Here is a 19,397-nt window from a genome sequence, read left to right as displayed (position 1 = left end):
AACCCACAGCTGTTATTAGAGCACCTAGTAGATTTTTCTTGGAAATGCTGTAAATGGATCCCTTTCAGTGATTGCTCATGCTCTCATTGATGGTATTTTTGCCTGTTGATTGACACCAGCTGCTCTCAAAAAAACCTCTTAGGCATTTGCTTTTGTATTTGCTGACTGCTTTGCATGAGCCCTTCCAGCCCAGCCCAGCTGCACAGAATTTATAACCAAGGGCTTTCCCATGAGAACTGCATCATACAGCAGGGGTAGCAAGATGGAATCACAAACTCAAGTTCTCATGTCCCTGCTGCTCTGGGTGTCTGGTGGGAAATTAAAAAATATTATAATTATTTCAGAGTCAGGGAATAATATTTCTTACATAATAATACTTTGACAATATGACATTATAAGGGCATTAACTGACAATTTAACTGTTATAATGTGTGTTTGTGTTTCTGTGCATGTTCATTGTCATTTCATGATCACAGGTATCTGTGGGGACATCGTGATGACACAGTCTCCATCCTCCCTGGCTGTGTCAGCAGGAGAGAAGGTCACCATCAGCTGCAAGTCCAGTCAGAGTCTGCTTAGCAACATTAGCAAGAAGAACCGCTTAATCTGGCTCCAGCAGAAACCAGGACAGGCTCCTAAACGTCTGATCTACTGGGGATCCACTGGGGACCCTGGGGTCCCTGATCGCTTCACAGGCAGTGGGTCTGGGACAGATTACACTCTCACCATCAGCAGTGTCCAGGCTGAAGACCTGGCAGATTATTACTGTATGCAGGATCTCAGTTATCCTCCCACAGTGTTTCAACATCTAACAAAAACCTCCTCTGAGAATCTCATCAGCTGCGTGCACCACACACAGCCCTGGACCTGTGCACTTCCCTCTTCTGCCTGAGATCCAGTGTGATTGAAACACTGATGTGAAAGTTTGCTGAGCCAAGTAAAACATAATGGGTTCAATGTCTCATGTCTTTCAGTATAAAAAAACGTATATACGGAAATTCAGGAAAGAACCCAGAAAGAATCTTTCTGTCCTTCTGTAATACATTACCACAAATTCTGTTGCTTCAATATTAGAGATTTGTATTTTTATGGTTCTCGAGTTCTGGTGTCCAACATATGACTCTGTTGGCTGAAGTGATGATGTAGGCAAACATCACTTCAGCTTGCTGCTCTAGGAAAGTTTCTTTTCTTTTTAGCTTCTTTTTTCTACTTCTTTACTCCTGTATATTTCTCAAGTTTTTCCTTTCCATTTTTATAAATTCTTTTAATTTTAAATTACATTTTAGGTAATTACATTTTTTGTGCATGCAAGCATGCATGTTTATATGTGTGCAGGTGCACAAGTGCAGTCAGGACAACTTGGACGTGAGTCTTTCTTTTTGTGATATGGGTTCTGGGGATAAATCTCAGGTCTGACATAAAGCTTTGTGGCAAGAGTCTTTGCCATCTGAGCAATCTTGCTTCACATTAATTTTCTTTATTAATGTATATTCATTGCATACAAACACCATACAAGATGTGTCTTTCAAGTATGTCATATATTTTGACCATATCCATTGATCTTCCTCATTTCTCCTTCCCTTTTCTGCTGTTACACATTTTTATATTATCCATGTAATGTCTTGTATTTTTATCAGAGACATACATATATACATAAGTACATACACACATTTGTACACATATACCACACGCATATCCACATACACAAATACACATACATGCACATATAAAATCATGCATGCATATAGAGATACACATACGTACACACTTATATATGTGCACACACAGACTTAACAAACAACATATTTAGGATTCACAAAGGAATAAATATGTGATATTTGTTGCCCATGATTCTGGGGCTACATCTCCCTCTGAAGACCCCTCATCTGTTTCCAACTGTGGAGACCAGGTACCCTCTATGCATTCTAATGTTGGATGTAAAGTTGTGTTAGCATGTGCTGCTCACTAGTCTTTCTATCACATACTGATTAATAGAATTTAGTGTTTCTTTTATGGCTAACAATCAATATATTCCTTTAATTCTTTTTTTCTTTTATTTTACAATACTATTCAGTTCTACATAACAGCCACAGATTCCCTTGTTCTCCCGATTCCTGCCCCCTCCCCTTCCCCCCAGTCCACCCCACATTCCCACTACCTCCAGATCAAGGCCACCCCCGAGGACTGAGATCGACCTGATAGACTCAGTCCAGGCAGGTCCAGTCACCTCCTCCCAGATTGATCCAAGCGTCCCTGTATAAGTCCCAGGTTTCAAGCAGCTATCTCATGCAGCGAGCCCAGGACCTGGTACCACTGTCTAGATGCCTCCCAAACAGATCAAGCCAATCAACTGTCTCACCTATTCAGAGTGCCTGATCCAGTTGGGGGCCAGGGACTGGACACAGTCTTTAGAAGCATTCCCCTAGTTCCTCAGTTAGCACTAACTTCATACTTTCCACAAGCTCTCAATAATGCCATTTAATTATGACACAGCAATGGATAAAACTAGTAATTGAGTCAGAGCACCCATGATCCACACTCTTTCAATCTTTGGAGCCATAAGTTGGGGACCAAGTATTTATTTCACATGGGAAGCTTTTGAGTCACACTGAGGAAAAGAACTGTAATACTAAAAAAAAAAAAGACAGTGGAAGGACATGCAAGTGGATTTATATTAGAATAATATATGTAGAACAGGAGAATAAGAATTTCCAACATGAATTATAAAAGAGATGGAAAGTGTATTTTTACCTTAGAATATGATAACAATTTGAACATTTTGTTCACACACATCAAAGGAAATGTCTGTTTTGGGAGCTTGAAATGTTGCTGCCTTAAGCATGGGTGCAGGTCACTCAGCTATGAGATTAGGTTCATTTAGAATGCTATTGTTTTTCTCTTGTCTTTGCTCAGAGCTCTTTCAGTGGTTATGGAACATGATCAGGAAGTCAGAAGGGACAGATCATGGCCTTCTAATCAGTTCCTACTTGAGTTTTATAGACTAGCATTCAACACTGATCATTTGATTATGGATGCTATTAGGGAAGTTCCTGTGGCAGAAAAAGAACAGAGGCATGTCCGATTCAGCTTAAGTTAAAAGGTTGAGCATCTCCTTGGCAGTGAGCTCAGTGGGGAAGGTGATGGCTGTATAGATCACTGAGTTTCTCATGACACTGATACATTTGTATTTTTTTAACCAACTAATGCATTTCTATCATTGCAGAAGCTCATTTTCCCACGAGCCCATGCCTGAGATCTCCTGAATTGGCATGAGAAGGTCCTCTCATGTTTAGACAGAGAAAACCTAAATGGGGTCCCCTTTATTCCCAGACCAGCATCAGAGACATTCCTTATGAGTATCTCCAATTTTCTCCAACCCTTCCCACATACCTCTCTTGGTCTCTTTAAAATTCATGATCTCTTTGAATTGTTATACATGTACTCATTTGTATACATATATAAATATATTTTGAAATATAATATATAAATACAGCCCAATCCATCCATATAATATAACTTGTATGCATACATTTTCAGGGTTAGCCATTTGATATTGAATAACCAGTTAGTGTACTCTTCCCTGAGTAGATTATTTCTCCTAATCTCAGAATTGCTTAGTTACCTGTAGTTCTATGTTAGGGTTGATGCCTCCTGAGCTCTCCTTTTCACATTAGTGTCTATTGATGTCATTCTTGTTCAGTTCATGTTTACACAGACATGTTGGTGAGGCTTCACGTATGTAACTTCTGACATTCATAGCAGACACAACCTCACAGAAAACTTGCTATTTTTCTGACTCATACAATCTTTTCAACTCCTCTTCCTAAGTGATCCCCAAACCTTAGGTGTAAGAATTGTGTTTTAGGTGTATCAACTGTCACTAAACTTCTCAAGTTTTTATTTTGATCAATTGTGATATTCTGTATTAATCTTCATGTTTCAAAGAGATGTTTCCTTGATGAGGAGTGAGAACTGTTCCAATCTTTGGGTATAAGGACAAATAATAATGTAGTTAGTGATTATGCTGCCTTAGTAAAGTGATAGTTGTAGGTTCTCCTCCAGTATCTTTGACTTTACTAGCCCCAGGTAGTTGGAATAGGTTTCCAGTACCAGGGACAATGTTTTTCTTGTTGAACAGGCTTTAAGTTTGGTCAGAAAACTATTGGTTACTCTCAGGATATGTGTATGATTACTGTAATTGTAGGGTTATTGTGCCATGGTTATCATTATCATGGTTCATAGACATCATAGCTGGGAAGGATTATTGGTTGTTTTCCTGCTTTGGGAGCTTCTATGCTGCCTAAAGCTAGTCTTCAGAGAGTGTGCATACATGCCATATCCAGCTTGGGTCCTCTGGGTCTTGTGTCCAAAGTACAATAGGGACTTACCTTCTTCTGCCTCTGGGTGGAGATCAAGGGCAATAGTAGTAGCCTAAAAGTGTTGGGAGTCTCTTGAACAACTCTGAGTAACAACTCAAAAGACAGTGTTTCATGGCTGATATTTTTATTTTTTCCCTTTTCTTTCTTTGCTAGTCTATGGCTCTTGGGGAGAACATTGTCAGCATAAATGAAAAATTTCATTAAAATATTATATGCATATGTATATGGTCTACACATATACAGAGTTAAATGTAGTATAAAAATTTTCAATTAAATAGTTAATAATATGATTGCCTACACATTTCAAACATCTATACAGTTACTTTCCTCTTCAATCTCCTTTTACTAAATTTTTCCCACTCTCCACTTAATTACAGCACCTATTTTCCACTTCAGATCACTTATACCCTTCCATTTCCTATCTATTACTTGCTTCTCTTCCCCACAATGATTTTTTTAATATGTTTCTGGTTACTCCAGGTTATATACTTGAATGTGGATTTGGAGCTAAGAGTTTCTGATGAGGAAGAACATATGATGTTTGTCTCTCAGGTTCTGGGTTTCCTCATCCAATATGATCATTTCTGCTTCCATCCATTATGTTCAAATGGCTTTCTTCTGTATAGTTGAATAATATTCCATGATGTATATGTGCAACATTTTAATTATCCATTCATCCATTGTGGGACTCTTACGTTGTTTCCAATGAACATGACTGAACGTTTGAGTATCTGTGAAGTAGGCTGTTGATTGAGTCTTTGGGGCATATGGAAGAAATGGAGTTGTTTTGTCATATTTATTTTATAGCTTTATTTGGTTTTCTATATAGATTTCTGGAGTGACAAGATTGGTTTACAGTTCCCCCAACAGAGAATGAGATTTACCTTTTCTTCTCATCCTTCCCAGTATTTCTTGTCAGTTTTTCCATTAATCTTTGCCATTCTCCTGGGGTAATATGAAATCTCAAAGTTATTTTAAGTCTATCACTAATTGCTAGGAATGACAAATTATTAAAGATATATCTCAGTTATTTTTATTTCTGTTCTATTTTGTGATCTCTTTTCAGATCACAAGCTAATTTTTTGAATGAACTATGCTGGTGATATTTTATTTGTACTGAAATGTGATTTTAATTTTATGTTAATAAATAAAGTTGCCCTGGGGTCAGAGCTATTAGAGCCATAGCAAGAGCGTGGTGGTTAGAAGAGCTAGGTAGATTTCTGTGTGTTCAGGGATACAGCCAGTATTGGAGACATACGCCTTTAAGACCTGGAGGGCGGTACTTACAGGCAGTGATGAGGCAGTCATGTGGTTGGGTTTACATCCAATGAGAAGGCAGAACAGAAAGACTATTTAACACAGACAAACAGGAAGTAGCTCTCTCTCGGGGAAGTTAGGAGCACTGCAGGAGCTAAGATTTTATCTCTGAGCTCTGACCTCTTGGCTTTCTCTTTTACATTGTCTCTGTGTTTCTTATTTTAATAAGACGATTGGTTACATCTACATCTGGCGCCCAACGTGACAAGAATCCATTAAAAACTGCTTGGGGCCGGCTCCCTAGCCGGAGCAGCTGGCTCCCTAGCCCCGGCCCAGGTCTGCCTGGCCTCAGACCGAACTGTGAGCTGCTTGCTTAAAGCCAGTGCTACAAACAACTCAGGCCTGCCCTGCTAAACAGGGCCCCGGCCTGTAAAGCCAAGCCTTGACTCGGCCCAACAGGGAACAAGTGGCTGGCTTTAAGCTTTAGCCGGCTACCCTTTCACTTTCACTTTTGCTTTCACTTTTGCTCTCTCTCTCTCTCTCTCTCTCTCTCTCTCTCTCTCTCTCTCTGTCTGGATTCACACCTAGGACACTAGGTGGCTGTTTTGAAATTTGCTTGGATTTCTACTGTTCTACGCAGATTTGGTAAGTCATAAAGGAAACTATTTAAAAGACAAACTTTTTCCACATTTTAAAAAAATGGGTTTTCTGTGTACATTGGAAGAAAATTGGGTTTTGTTTGAAATTTTAGGCAGTCTGAAAATGGAACAACTATATAAAAAGATTAGATTACTCAGATTAACATCCCTCCAATCTCAGAAACAAATCATAAACTAGCACATGTTTCTGAGAGAAATATTAGAAGGCATTATTTTGAGTGGTCACCAGCCATCCATATTATACAAGAACAGGGCACAACAACTGATAATCTTCCAAAGATACCAACAGCTCTACCTTTAAAATGGTTAACAGACAAGCCTGTATGGGTTCAGGAATGGCCTTTAACAACAGAGAAACTCCAGGCTTTAGAAGAGCTGGTAGAAGAACAGTTAAATGCTCAGCATATTGAACAGTCAACCAGCCCTTGGAATTCTCCTGTATTTGTTATTAAAAAGAAATCTGGTAAATGGAGAATGGTAACAGACCTTAGAGCAATTAACAAAGTAATTCAGCTGATGGGCTCTCTACAATCTGGAATTCCTTTGCCTGCTCTGTTACCAAAAGGATGGCCTCTCATAGTTATTGATTTAAAAGACTGTTTCTTTTCAATACCCTTACAAGAAAAAGACAAAGAAAGATTTGCTTTCACAGTGCCTACTTATAATAATTCTCAACCGGTTAAAAGATTTCAATGGAGGGTCCTCCCATAGGGAATGTTAAATAGCCCAACTCTGTGCCAATATTTTGTATAACAGCCATTGGAAGTGATACATAAAAAATTTCCTAAATATATAATTTATCATTATATGGATGATATTTTACTAGCTGACTCAAATGCAGATACTTTAGAAAGAATGTTTGAAGAAGTAAAGAAAATTTTGCCTTGCTGGGGATTACAAATTGCTCCTAAAAAAATACAAAGAGGAGATTCTATTAATTATTTAGGATATAAAATAGAGCTACAAAAAATTAGACCCCAAAAGGTGCAAATTAGGAGAGATAGACTACAGACTCTTAATGACTTTCAAAGATTATTTGGAGATATTTCTCATCTACGAACTATTGTTGGGGTAAAAAATGATGAACTGACTAATTTGTTCAAAACCTTAGAAGGTGACAAGGACTTAAATAGTCCAAGAGAATTATCACCTGAAGCTGAGAAAGAATTGGCCTTGGTAGAAAAGAAAGTACATGAAGGGCACGTGGATTGTATTGATCCAAAGCTGGATTGCATTTTGGTTATTTTACCTTCTAGGCATTCTCCTACTGGAATATTAATGCCGAGGGAAGATATTATATTGGAATGGATATTCTTACCAAATAAACCAAATAAAAAATTAAAAACTTATGGGGAAAAAATCTCTGACTTGATTTGGAAAGGAAAATTGAGACTTCGTCATTTAGCAGGAATAGACCCAGCAGAAATTGTCGTACTTTTAACTAAGGAGGACATTGAAAAATTATGGACAGAAAGTGAACCTTGGCAAAGAGCTTGCAGTAATTTTTTGGGAGAAATTAACAGCAAATATCCCAAAAGCAACAGAATTGATTTTATAAAGAGAGCTGAATGGATCTTGCCTCGAATTGTACGGCAAAAACCCATATCTGGAGTTCGTACATTTTATACAGATGCCAACAAACAAGGAAAGGCAGGTTACAAATCAGAAAATTTAAGTAAAGTGGTACAAAGTCCTTATAATTCAGTAAAAAAATCAGAATTGTATGCTATTCTGTTGGTATTAATGGATTTTTCAGAACCTCTCAACATAGTAACTGACTCTCAGTATGCTGAAAGAGTGGTATTACATATTGAGACTGCAGAATTTATCCTTGATGCTTCAGAATTAACTTCACTATTTATTCAATTACAAGATACAATCAGGAAAAGGAGTCATCCTTTATATATAACTCACATCCGATCTCATACTGGTCTGCCAGGCCCTTTAGCACAAGGCAATGATGAGATTGATAAATTATTGATAGGAAATGTGCTGGAGGCCTCAGAATTTCATAAAAAACATCATGTCAATAGTAAAGGTTTAAAAAAGGATTTTTCCATAACCTGGCAACAAGCCAAAGAAATAGTAAAAAAATGTCCTACTTGTTCCTTCTACAATCAAACGCCATTACCAGCAAAAGCATATTACAGGTATACCACATAATCCTACAGGTCAAGCAGTTATAGAAAGATCAAACAGAACTATAAAGGATATGCTAAATAAACAGAAAGGAGTAACAAAAACCCCCAGAAATAGACTGCATAATGCTCTATTAACTTTGAATTTTCTGAATGCCAAAGAGAAAGGAACAACAGCTGCACAGAGACATTGGGTAATAGAAAAAACTACAGAATTAAATCAGCCTATATACTTTAAGGATGTGCTGACCTCAAAATGGAAACCAGGGTATTGGGGACGAGGTTTTGCTTTTGTTTCTACAGGAAAAGATAAGCTGTGGGTACCATCAAAATTGATAAAGGTTCGATTTGAACAAGAGAAACCTCTTAATTAGAGGAGATGATAGTTCATCAACCAGCATGAACATCCAATTTAAACTAACTTGTACCAGTAACACATGCCTTTTGATTTAATCAGATAATAACTTGCCAAAAGGGAACATCCCCAAAATTAGTCTTGGGGAAAGGTTTTTGTTTTTGTCTTTTAGGAGAATGATGGTTAAGGAATCTAAAGAACACAAGACAAATAAGACAACTGATGAAAATGGACAAATCATCTATCCCAGGAAACAGAGTGAAACGGCGTATGGGTATATATTATCTAAAAAAATTTTATGTCTTTTTAAATGTTTGTTTCTGCTTTTCTCTAATGATTTAACACTATTGGTCTTCTAATAGTCCTAGTTCAATTAAAATTTAAAGCTGACTTTGGAGTTGGAGAATGGCTCTCTTCTTCTTTAAACTCAAGCATGTTGTTAAAAGGAAAATGCAAACTCCCTGTATCATGCCAGAATAAAAGAGCCATTTTCTGCTATGGGACAGGACAAAAGCCAAATTAATTAAGGGACTATTCTATTACTAATCTCAACTCTTTGATTCTATTCTGATTCTTTAAACTTTTCTTAAAGTATAAATTTTATATCAAAATTTACAAGATTAATATATATATACATTTTAAACTTTGTTAAGATATGAATGGTCATATAGAGTACTAACTAATTCTAAAAAAAAGGATTCAATTAGCTGCATATATATGTCTTTGTGTTCGAGTCTCTTATCAGTTTTCTGCAGGAAATCACGGCCAGGCCTAACATCAACTAAAGTCTCCAGGAAGAAGATGGGGCCCCACAACAACAACAACAACAATTCCATGTGGACAATAATAATATCACTAAGCTGACAAACATCATCTACAGAGCAGCTTTGAACTACAAGGCACTCAGAGCAATTTTGACATGACCAGCTGAGATGATCCCGTCTCAAAGACTACTTAAATAAGGACTTGAGATAAACCCTGAACTTTGGCATTATACACAGACTGGATAATAATGAAGGATATAGTTACCTTTCCTAGAATTTGACAATTAACGGAAAATTTTTCTTTCAGGATAAAGATAACTTCGCCCATACCCAGCAGGAAACAATTTTAAGAATAATGCCCACATTCCCAAAGAGGTGGTGTGGGGGCAGGTGGTTTTTTTTGGTCTTTTTAATGGGTTTTGGGTCTGGGATAATTTTCATTATTTAGGGGGGTAGGTTACAAGTTGTTGTCAAGGGTTAGGAAAAACGCTAAGCAAAGGAGTATAGATTTAAAGTTCTTGTTTAAAAAAAAAGAAAGAAAGAAAAGAAAAAGACAATTACTAGTTTTAAATACTTTACATTATTACCAACTATTAGGATATAAAGAAATGAAAGTAGTTAGACATTACAACAGAAATTGTAGTCATATTAGATATGTTTTAAAAATTGAGCAGATATATTTTATACAGGTCATCTTCAAACCCTTCAGAGATCTACCGAATATGGCATTTAAAATGTTTTAATAACTTAGAAAATTTTCTTTTTTGAGACATGTCGACTCCTGGCAGTACCAATCTACTTCAGAGAAAATATGGGCATTGAAGAAACTGCATATGGAGTTAACTTTCATTGTGGCAAAAGTTAGCCACTGGACAACAAAGTATCCTCGAATCAACAGGACAAAATGGACAGACAGAACACGAAACAAAGGACTACCGATTCCTGCCAAAACAAGTGTGGTTATGGCTTTATCAGAAGGCATCTTCTGAGGCCAGGTCAATATGGCACCATCCCTGAAGTGGCCTTCACAATCTGGAAAAGGCACGGTGCCCTTTTCCTCGAAGGCAGCTTAACAGGCAGAGGGCCAATGGCTTCTGGTGTGCAATGGAACAGCAGCTGAAAGCTCACACCTCTCAATAGTAGACTGGCATTTAATAGAGGGATGTGGAGAAGAAGGGGATGCTGAGATGAAGCCATGTATACACAGCCAAGAAGAATGGACAGCTGAATTAAAAAACCATCAACAATTTCCAGAATTTAAAATCCTGAATCATGACATGACACTAGTGGAATTCAGGTGTTTCTGGTACATAGACTGCTCTCACCCAATGTGAGGTTGAACTGTTGACCTTGTGTACAACCTACTTCACAAATGAGTCTGTCAGATACCATAAGCCTATAGGCTGAAGATGATGTCCCAACACTGCAGAGAAACCTCAGGTGACTGTCCAGGCAGCTGGCTGTTTCTGTCAACTCACAAAATTTTTGGAAGTTGCTTTTGTGCACTTCCTGTTTTTATTTTTTGTTAGCTAATATTATTTCCTTCTTGGGTCTCTGAGGGAGTTGAAGATTAGTTAGTTATATTTGAAGATTAATTAGGATAGAAAGTGAATTAGATACATTTTGGACTTACTAAAATAGGATAGATAAGGGAATTTTTTTTTTATTTGTCAAATACAAATGGACTAGACATCGTTTAGGTATTTGTTACTTGTATATATTGTATATAGTTATTGTACTTTTGTATATAGTTTTTCTTTTGTTAGTTATAACCTTTTGCCTTTTTTCTTTTTATTAAAATAGAAAAGGGGAAATATGGTGATATTTTATTTGTACTGAAATATGATTTTAATTTTATGTTAATAAATAAAGTTGCCCTGGGGTCAGAGCTATTAGAGCCATAGCAAGAGCGTGGTGGTTAGAAGAGCTAGGTAGATTTCTGTGTGTTCAGGGATACAGCCAGTATTGGAGACATACGCCTTTAAGACCTGGAGGGCGGTACTTACAGGCAGTGATGAGGCAGTCATGTGGTTGGGTTTACAACCAATGAGAAGGCAGAACAGAAAGACTATTTAAACACAGACAAACAGGAAGTAGCTCTCTCTCGGGGAAGTTAGGAGCACTGCAGGAGGTAAGATTTTATCTCTGAGCTCTGACCTCTCGGCTTTCTCTTTTACATTGGCTCTGTGTTTCTTATTTTAATAAGACGATTGGTTACATCTACACTATGCTGTTTGTTTGCTTTATCTTTATTCTTTGTTTTTTGAGCTCTTTGTATATTCTGGATATTATTTCTCTCTTAGCTATTACCTGGCAAATATTCATCCTAATCTTTGGGTTTCCTCTTAACCCAATTGATTGTCTTTAACTGTCTGAGAGCCTCTTAGTTTTAATAAAGTCCCACTGGTTAATAATTGGCTTTGATTCTTGGGTAAATGAATTTCTATTTAGAAGTTCTTTCCTGTGCTGATACCATGTAGAAATCTGCCTATACTTTCTTGTATAAGTTTCTGTTTTTGAGTTTTTGAATTTAGGTCCTTGATCTATTTGAAGTTAGTTTTGTGAAAGGTGATAAATATGGGTCTAATTTCATTTTTTTAACACACAACACACATACACCTACACACACATTGAAGGAAAAAGGCAAAATCTTGGGCATTAATTTGGGTACACATTATTCAAAGTCAGTTTGTATAATTTAATTTCTTTCTTCAGAGATCTGAGCCTAGAATTTTGTTCACTTCAAAAGATACATTTTGTAAAATCAAAATATATATAAATAAGTTTGTTTGGAATTTTAAATATCAATGGTTGTTTTATGAAATCTGTATATGTGTATGTATCACATTTATCTCTTCTCAGTTGCACATGCCTGTGGTGATATCATGATGACCTAGTCTCCATGGTCTCTGGCTGTGTCAGCAGGAGAGAGAGTTTCCATCAACTGTAAATCCATTCAGAATCTGTTTCGAAGGTCTAACCAGAAGAACCACTTGGCCTGGTACCAGCATAAACCAGGGCAGTCTTCCAAACTGCTGGTCTCTTAGGCATCTGAAGCTCCTGACAAGTTTACTGGCAGTGGATCTAGGATAGATTTCACTCTCACCATCATTGCTATCTGTTCTGAAGTCCTGAAGGTTATTACAGTCAGCAGCATTACAGCTCTCCTCCCACAGTGCTACACTCTCCAACACAAACCTCATCTGAGAGTCTCACCAGCTACCTGCACACACACACACACGCGCGCGCGCGCGCGCACACACACATACACACACACACACACACACACACACACACACACACACACACACACGGACACTTCCTTCATCTGCCTTACAGTCAGTGAACCTGGCACATTGATGCATAAACTTGTGAGACCCACCAGAAAATTAATAAGCACATTCTCTCCTAGATCGCTGGAGCACAGTGTATTTAAGTTCTCAGTCTAAGTGGCTATTTCTTCTGTAACAATTTACCACAGACTGTGGCTTGAACTGAAAAAAAATCATCATTTTGTAATTCTGCAACACAGAAGTCTAACACAGGACTCAATGGCCTGAAGTTAAGATGTTGTCAGCCTGCAATGTTATGTGAAGGCTTTAGTATTAATTACGTAATTTTTATGTGCATGGGTGTTCTGCCTGTATGTAGTCTTGCACCTTGTGCATATGATGTCCACAGAAGCCTGAAGAGGGCATTGGGTCCCCTGGAACTGGAGTTACAAATAGTAGTGAACTGCCATATGGGTGCTGGAATTGATCCTGGGTACTCAAGAAGAGCAGCCAGTGCTCTTAGCTGCTGAGACTTCACACCAGTCCCTACATTTCCATGTGGAGGCTCAGCAAGACTCTATACCTTGTTTGTTTTCCAGCTCTTGGTGGATCCTCACTATCAGCATTGTGACTAGTCTCCTCCACTCTTTCTTTTTTTTACTTTGATCAAAAATTTTGCTGCAATATATTAATTGTCTTAAAAGTATTTCAATTCCTTTAAAATATAACATACATTTTGAAAAATATTTGTCCTCTTCTTATTCGTTCCCTTTTCTACCTCCTACTTGGCGCATTCTTTCTCTAGTTTTGCTCTGCTTTGCTCCCCCCACTTTCTAATGAAGATACATATACATATGAGAATTTAGATTTCCATAAAATCTAGGGTCTATAAATTAGACTTAAGCTATGCCCCCCCCACTCATACATACTCAACAGCATTTCTTCTTTCTTCCCATATTTTATGGGCCCCATTCTCCTCTGATGTCTCTCCATCTACTTTTGAATTGTGAAGACTGAGAAAATGCTCCCTGTCCTATAGATGGATAAAATTTGTGTCACCATGATATTTTTTACTGTCTTTATATCTTATAATTATCAGTAGAATTTATGACTTGGGGAAGGGAAATCAATTTGCTTCAATGGAATATTGTGATATCTTATCCCACTCATGTCTATTAAAAACTAATTGAGCACCCACCATGGAACACAGAGCTTCAGTAGCAACATCTTCTAGATCACAAACAATAGCCACAAACCCAAAGATCTCACAGATGTTTGGGCAGGAAACAACCTGTTTTAGTTAGTGTTCTATTGCTGTGAAGAGATGTCATGACCAAGACAACTCATAAAAGAAGTGATTAATTGGAGGCCTGCTTACACTTTCAGAGGATTTGTCCATTATCTTCATGGCAGAAAGCATGGGGGCAGGTAGGCAGGCATGGGGCTGAGAACTTACATTCTAATCAACAGTCAGAGAAATGTGTATGTAGGGGGTGGGGAAGAGGTGATAATAAGAGAGGAGAACAGAAGAGGAAAGGAGAGGCACACCAAGGACAAGTAATGCGTTTCAAAGGCATATCTCTGGTGACCTGCCTCCTCACACCATTCTCAATCTCTTTATTTCTATACTTCCTGATGTCATTTATTATGAATCATCAATGGATTTATCTAATAATTTTGTTAGAAACTTCATGATCCCATCACTTCCTAATGTCTGTCTATACCAGGTAGGAACCAAGCCTTTCACATACAAACCTTTAGAAGACAATTTATAGACAAACAATTACAAATAAATGTATTAAGGGATGACAGTTAGCTCTCAAGTTTGATTGGGAGACAAGTGTATGTGAATTAGTTTCCAATATAAATTGTAAAAAAACAGAAAATAACCACCCTCCTTGAAAATAGCATAACAGTGTGCACTTTGGGAATTTTCTTCATAGAAATAAAAATCTCTATTGGTTATTGAAAACATCTGGGGCATTCATTCAAGGTGTAACTCACAATGAAGTACAGGTCTGTTTGGATGGCCCTCATCTTTTTCCTGGCCCTTATAGAAAGCCTCCAGAGTTCTTTTGGTGATCATTGAACATGATCATGAACACAGAAAAGACAGAACATGACGTTCTTCAACGTTGATATTTCTACGTGTGCTTTTGTAGACTTCAGCCTGATTGTGTGGTTTTGGGAATATAGGCACGTGATGATGATGTGATGGAAACAGGAGCTCTGTAACACACTATTGCTCATGTCCAGAATGTCAGCAGCATCTCAGGTCATGTACTCAGTGGGAAGATAGCATCTGTACAAATCTCTGATGTTCTAGCAACCTATGGTTCATCTTTTTCTCCATTCTTGAGTAACAAATTACTATTAATTTATCAGCTCATTAATTCTCATGCCTGCACTCTATATCACTAGGAATGGTGAGTCAGGATTCTCTGCTCATGGTCATTCTGTGTTCAAACTGAGAGGCTGTTAGGCATGTTTTATTTTTTAATTTTATAATTTAATTATTTATTCATTGTTTATTTAGTGCACCATAGCTCTATTATTCTGAAAGCCAGTATTAGAAACTACTCCAATATCAAGTACTGTTTATGTCATGAATCTTTCTGATTTATCGTTCTCTTAGTCTAAATTAGGTTTTCAGGGCTCCTGTGAGTAGGTCAGATCCATTCAGATCTCCAACCTCTCTTGAAGTCACCTTCTGTCGTTATAGCTACAGAATCCTTTTGCAGAAAGATCAAATTGCTACTGGACAGCGTGCCTGGGAACAGTGTGTTTACTCCATCGCCAGAAGTCTTTGCATCAGAAAAGAGTTCTTTCTTCATAACATAAGTATAAATTACCTGATGCTGATTGTGTGCCAGGTGTAGATGTGGAACTGGGTATGGTTCTGAATTTAAATTTAAATTTATATTTGACATTTTCATCTATGTATTTTGAGCATTAAAACATCTATTGTGTTTAGAGCATTTCACCTCCCTTACTTCCTTTCTTCCTTTCTATTCCCCTGGTGAAGCATTATTAAAATATCCTCTTCCTCTTCCCCTTGCAGGATCAAACGGTGATGCATCAAATGTTGTACAAGCAACCACAGTGACAGTTTGCTCATTTGTGCCCTGGACATGCTATGCCCAGAAGACACTGCTTTACAGCATTCCCTCACAGTTTCTGTGTCTTATGTTCTTTGTGTCTTATGATGGTCTGTGAGCTCTGGTGAGGGAGACATTCCATTTAGGGATGGCTACTCTACAGTAACATATTCTCTGCATTGTGACATGTAATCCTCTGTCTTAATTAGTATCTACTGCAATAAGAAGCCCAATTTGGTGAGTCCTGACTGATACATTGGATAATTTGTCTTGCCACATGCTTACACATCATCTATGTTTTGTGCTTTTAATTGAAGGTGGCAGATGTGAAATCCAAATGACACAAACTCCATCCTCCCCATCTACATCTCTGGGAGACAGAGTCACCATCACTTGGAAATCCAATGAGGACATTTATACTATATTATCATGGTAACAGCAGAAACCAGGGAAGGCTCCTAAGCGCCTGATCTATGGTGCAAACAGCTTGGAAGATGGGGCTCCACTGAGGTTCAGTGAAGTGGGTCTGAGACACAGTATTCTCCCACAGTTAGCAGCGTGGAGGCTGAAGATACTGCCACTTATTACTGTCAGCAAGGTTCTGAAACCCCTTCCACATTGATACATGTCATGTCACAAATCATCCAGAGAAGCAGAAGTGTGAACCTAGACTGCCTCACCTGCTCCTCCTGGTGCCTGCATCAGCTGTGAATGTTTGTCAGGTACTGTCTGCCTTTGAAGGACACTGTGAGCTTTTAGTGAAAGCAGCCAGAAGAATCTCATGAATCCCAACTCTTCAGCTTTTCAGCATCAGTAGCACAGAAACAACTACTCTCCACTCAAGTGCAGTAAATACATAGGTTACTACCCTTAGTGGTCTGAGTTGTATAATTTTGAGCATCAAGTCATTTGCATATTAAGAAAAGGAATCTATTTAAAAAAAAACTCTGTAGATGTCATGACATTCCTCCTTTTCTTTTCCCATTATGACTTAGTGAGGATTCTGAATTTTCTCTTAATACTACCCATTTTATGCTCATCTTCATCACCATCACTTTTGGAAGCCCATTTCCTAGACAATATTTGTCTTGTCTAGGGCCTTCAGCTATGGTCAACCGTGCGGTGTGAGAGTGAGAGTGGAAAGAGTCAATGTACATATCTAAGCATACATAGAAAATGCTGGTAGCAATGAGAAGTAGAGCATCACAAGGAAAGCGCTGTGGGGACAAAAGCACATCACGGCCCCATCCTGGGCTTCCTGGACATATCTGAAGACAAGGGACTTTGAAGTCTCTACCTTAGGAAAGACATCTGAATGAGCAATAAGAAATCTCCTATTAGAGACATTTCATTCCTTGAAACAATACATTACTTTATAATTAATTACATTTGTATGGTTGTGTCCAAAATCTCTATTAGAAACTGTTTAAGAAATAAAGATTAATTTTAGTTTAAGTTTTCAGATGATTCATTTCCTCATATGATCAAAATACGAAGTATAAGATCATTAACACATATGTTCTAAACTCAATTTCATAAAAGATATATTATTATATCTGAAAACATAGATTAACCATAGTATAATTATAGTAGATGATTTTAATGCTCCAATTTCAGCAATTACAAGCCATTTAGGAGAAACCTAAGCAGAGAAACACTGGAGTTAAATGAAAGCAAAAATGAAATGGACCTAACAGACCTCCACAGAACATTATATTGTACCCTAAAGAATATACTTTCTTCTCAGCAACTCATGGAATATGCTCCGAAAACTACCATGTATTTTGACAGAAAGCAGGGCTCAATGAATATAGGCAAACTAAGTTAACATTATGTATTTTATATGACCACAAGATAATAAAACTGGATAAGAAGAGCAATAGACAGTATATAAAATACATAGACTCCTAGGAACTAGGCAACACACTAGTGAATGATAATTGTGTCAAGGAAGAAATCAAGAAGAACAATTTAAAATTTCTAGAATTAAATGAAAACAGAATACAAAGCCTCTCCAACCACATCTCCTACATCCGTCTCCTCAGAATAACCCAGGGAATCTCCCTGGCTCCCACTGCCCCACACCCTCCCCCACCAGCCAGACATAGCCCCACTCCTGTCTGTGCATCTAGTGACATCTAGAATTCTGCTAGGACTTCTTCTTGCTGATCCTTCACCTTACAGGGCCCTCCCATATGGACACCCAACCCTTTCATCCAGCCAGATATACAAACACATTCAAGGATTGGACCAGGAGGCACATTTTGTTCACCATTCCAGGACCCCATATCTATCTGTCTTTTTTCTCCCAAGCCACTTCTAACCTCTAGACCCAACCATCCCATACATCCTCCTTTATGTCCCAACATACTTTGTGCATGTCAACTTAGAACTGTATTTGAAGGCTTCCTGGTCCTGCCTGGCCCACGGTCAGCACAAATCTCTCTCACCTGCCAGTCCTGCAGCTGCTCAGACCCATTCAAACACACAGAGACTAATATTACTTATAAACTGTATGGCTGTGGCAGCCTTCTTGTTATCTAGTTCTATTATCTTAAATTAATGCCTTTCTATAAGTCTATACCTTGCCACATGGCTTGTGGCTTAGTATCTTACATCATGTTTCTCATGGTGGTGGCTGGCAATGTTTCTCCCTACCTCAGCCTTTTACTTCCCAGAATTCTCCTCTCTCCTTGTCCTGTCTATACTTCCTGCCTGGCTACTGGCCAATTGACACTTTATCAATCAATCATCCACAGCATAGAACTAACAAAAGATGTCCTCATGCCCAGATCTCATCTCAAAATTACCAACAATATGAAATATCAAGCCAAAATCTCCTCTTCAAAACCTACCAGTACAGTAGAAATGTTTGCAAATAGGAAATTACTAAATGAATTTCAGGAAACAGAATTTCAAAGAATAAACATTATCAAATAATTTACTTTCAGTAACCTCAATTCCCTAATCAAAAGGCACAGAAATACAGAGTGGGCCGGGCGGTGGCGGCGCACGCCTTTAATCCCAGCACTCGGGAGGCAGAGCCAGGAGGATCTCTGTGAGTTCGAGGCCAGTCTGGGCTACCAAGTGAGCTCCAGGAAAGGCGCAAAGCTATGCAGAGAAACCCTGTCTCGATAAACCAAAAAAAAAAAAAAAAAGAAATACAGAGTGGATCAGAAAACCTTATCCATCTTTCTGCTGCATCTAAGAAATAGACCTTAACATCAAGGATAGACATCACTGCAGTGTAGAAGTTTGAAAAAAGCTATTCTAAGTAAATGGACCCAAGAAGCTAGCTGGTATAGCTAGATTAACATCTGAGAAAATAGATTTCAAACCAAAACAAATCAGAAGATATATGGAAGGGCCCTACATAATCATCACAGAAAAACATCTTTCAAAAGGATATTGCAACTCTAAACATTTATACACAAACACAAAGGCACTCAAGTTCATAAAAGAAATTTACTGCTTC

General features: G+C 38.0%; 1 pseudogene across 1 annotated transcript; it reads left to right on the top strand.

The window, feature by feature from the left end:
* Window positions 1-258: 258 nt before the first annotated feature.
* On the top strand, window positions 259-892 carry LOC121826194 (immunoglobulin kappa variable 4-1 pseudogene; annotated as a pseudogene). Its single transcript, XR_013049655.1, has 2 exons — window positions 259-311; window positions 477-892. The product of XR_013049655.1 is annotated as an immunoglobulin kappa variable 4-1 pseudogene (transcript).
* Window positions 893-19,397: the final 18,505 nt, after the last annotated feature.

Source organism: Peromyscus maniculatus, chromosome 3 (genome assembly GCF_049852395.1).
Source record: "Peromyscus maniculatus bairdii isolate BWxNUB_F1_BW_parent chromosome 3, HU_Pman_BW_mat_3.1, whole genome shotgun sequence".
Taxonomy (NCBI): Eukaryota; Metazoa; Chordata; class Mammalia; order Rodentia; family Cricetidae; genus Peromyscus; species Peromyscus maniculatus.
This window is presented reverse-complemented; position numbering and strand designations above follow the sequence as displayed.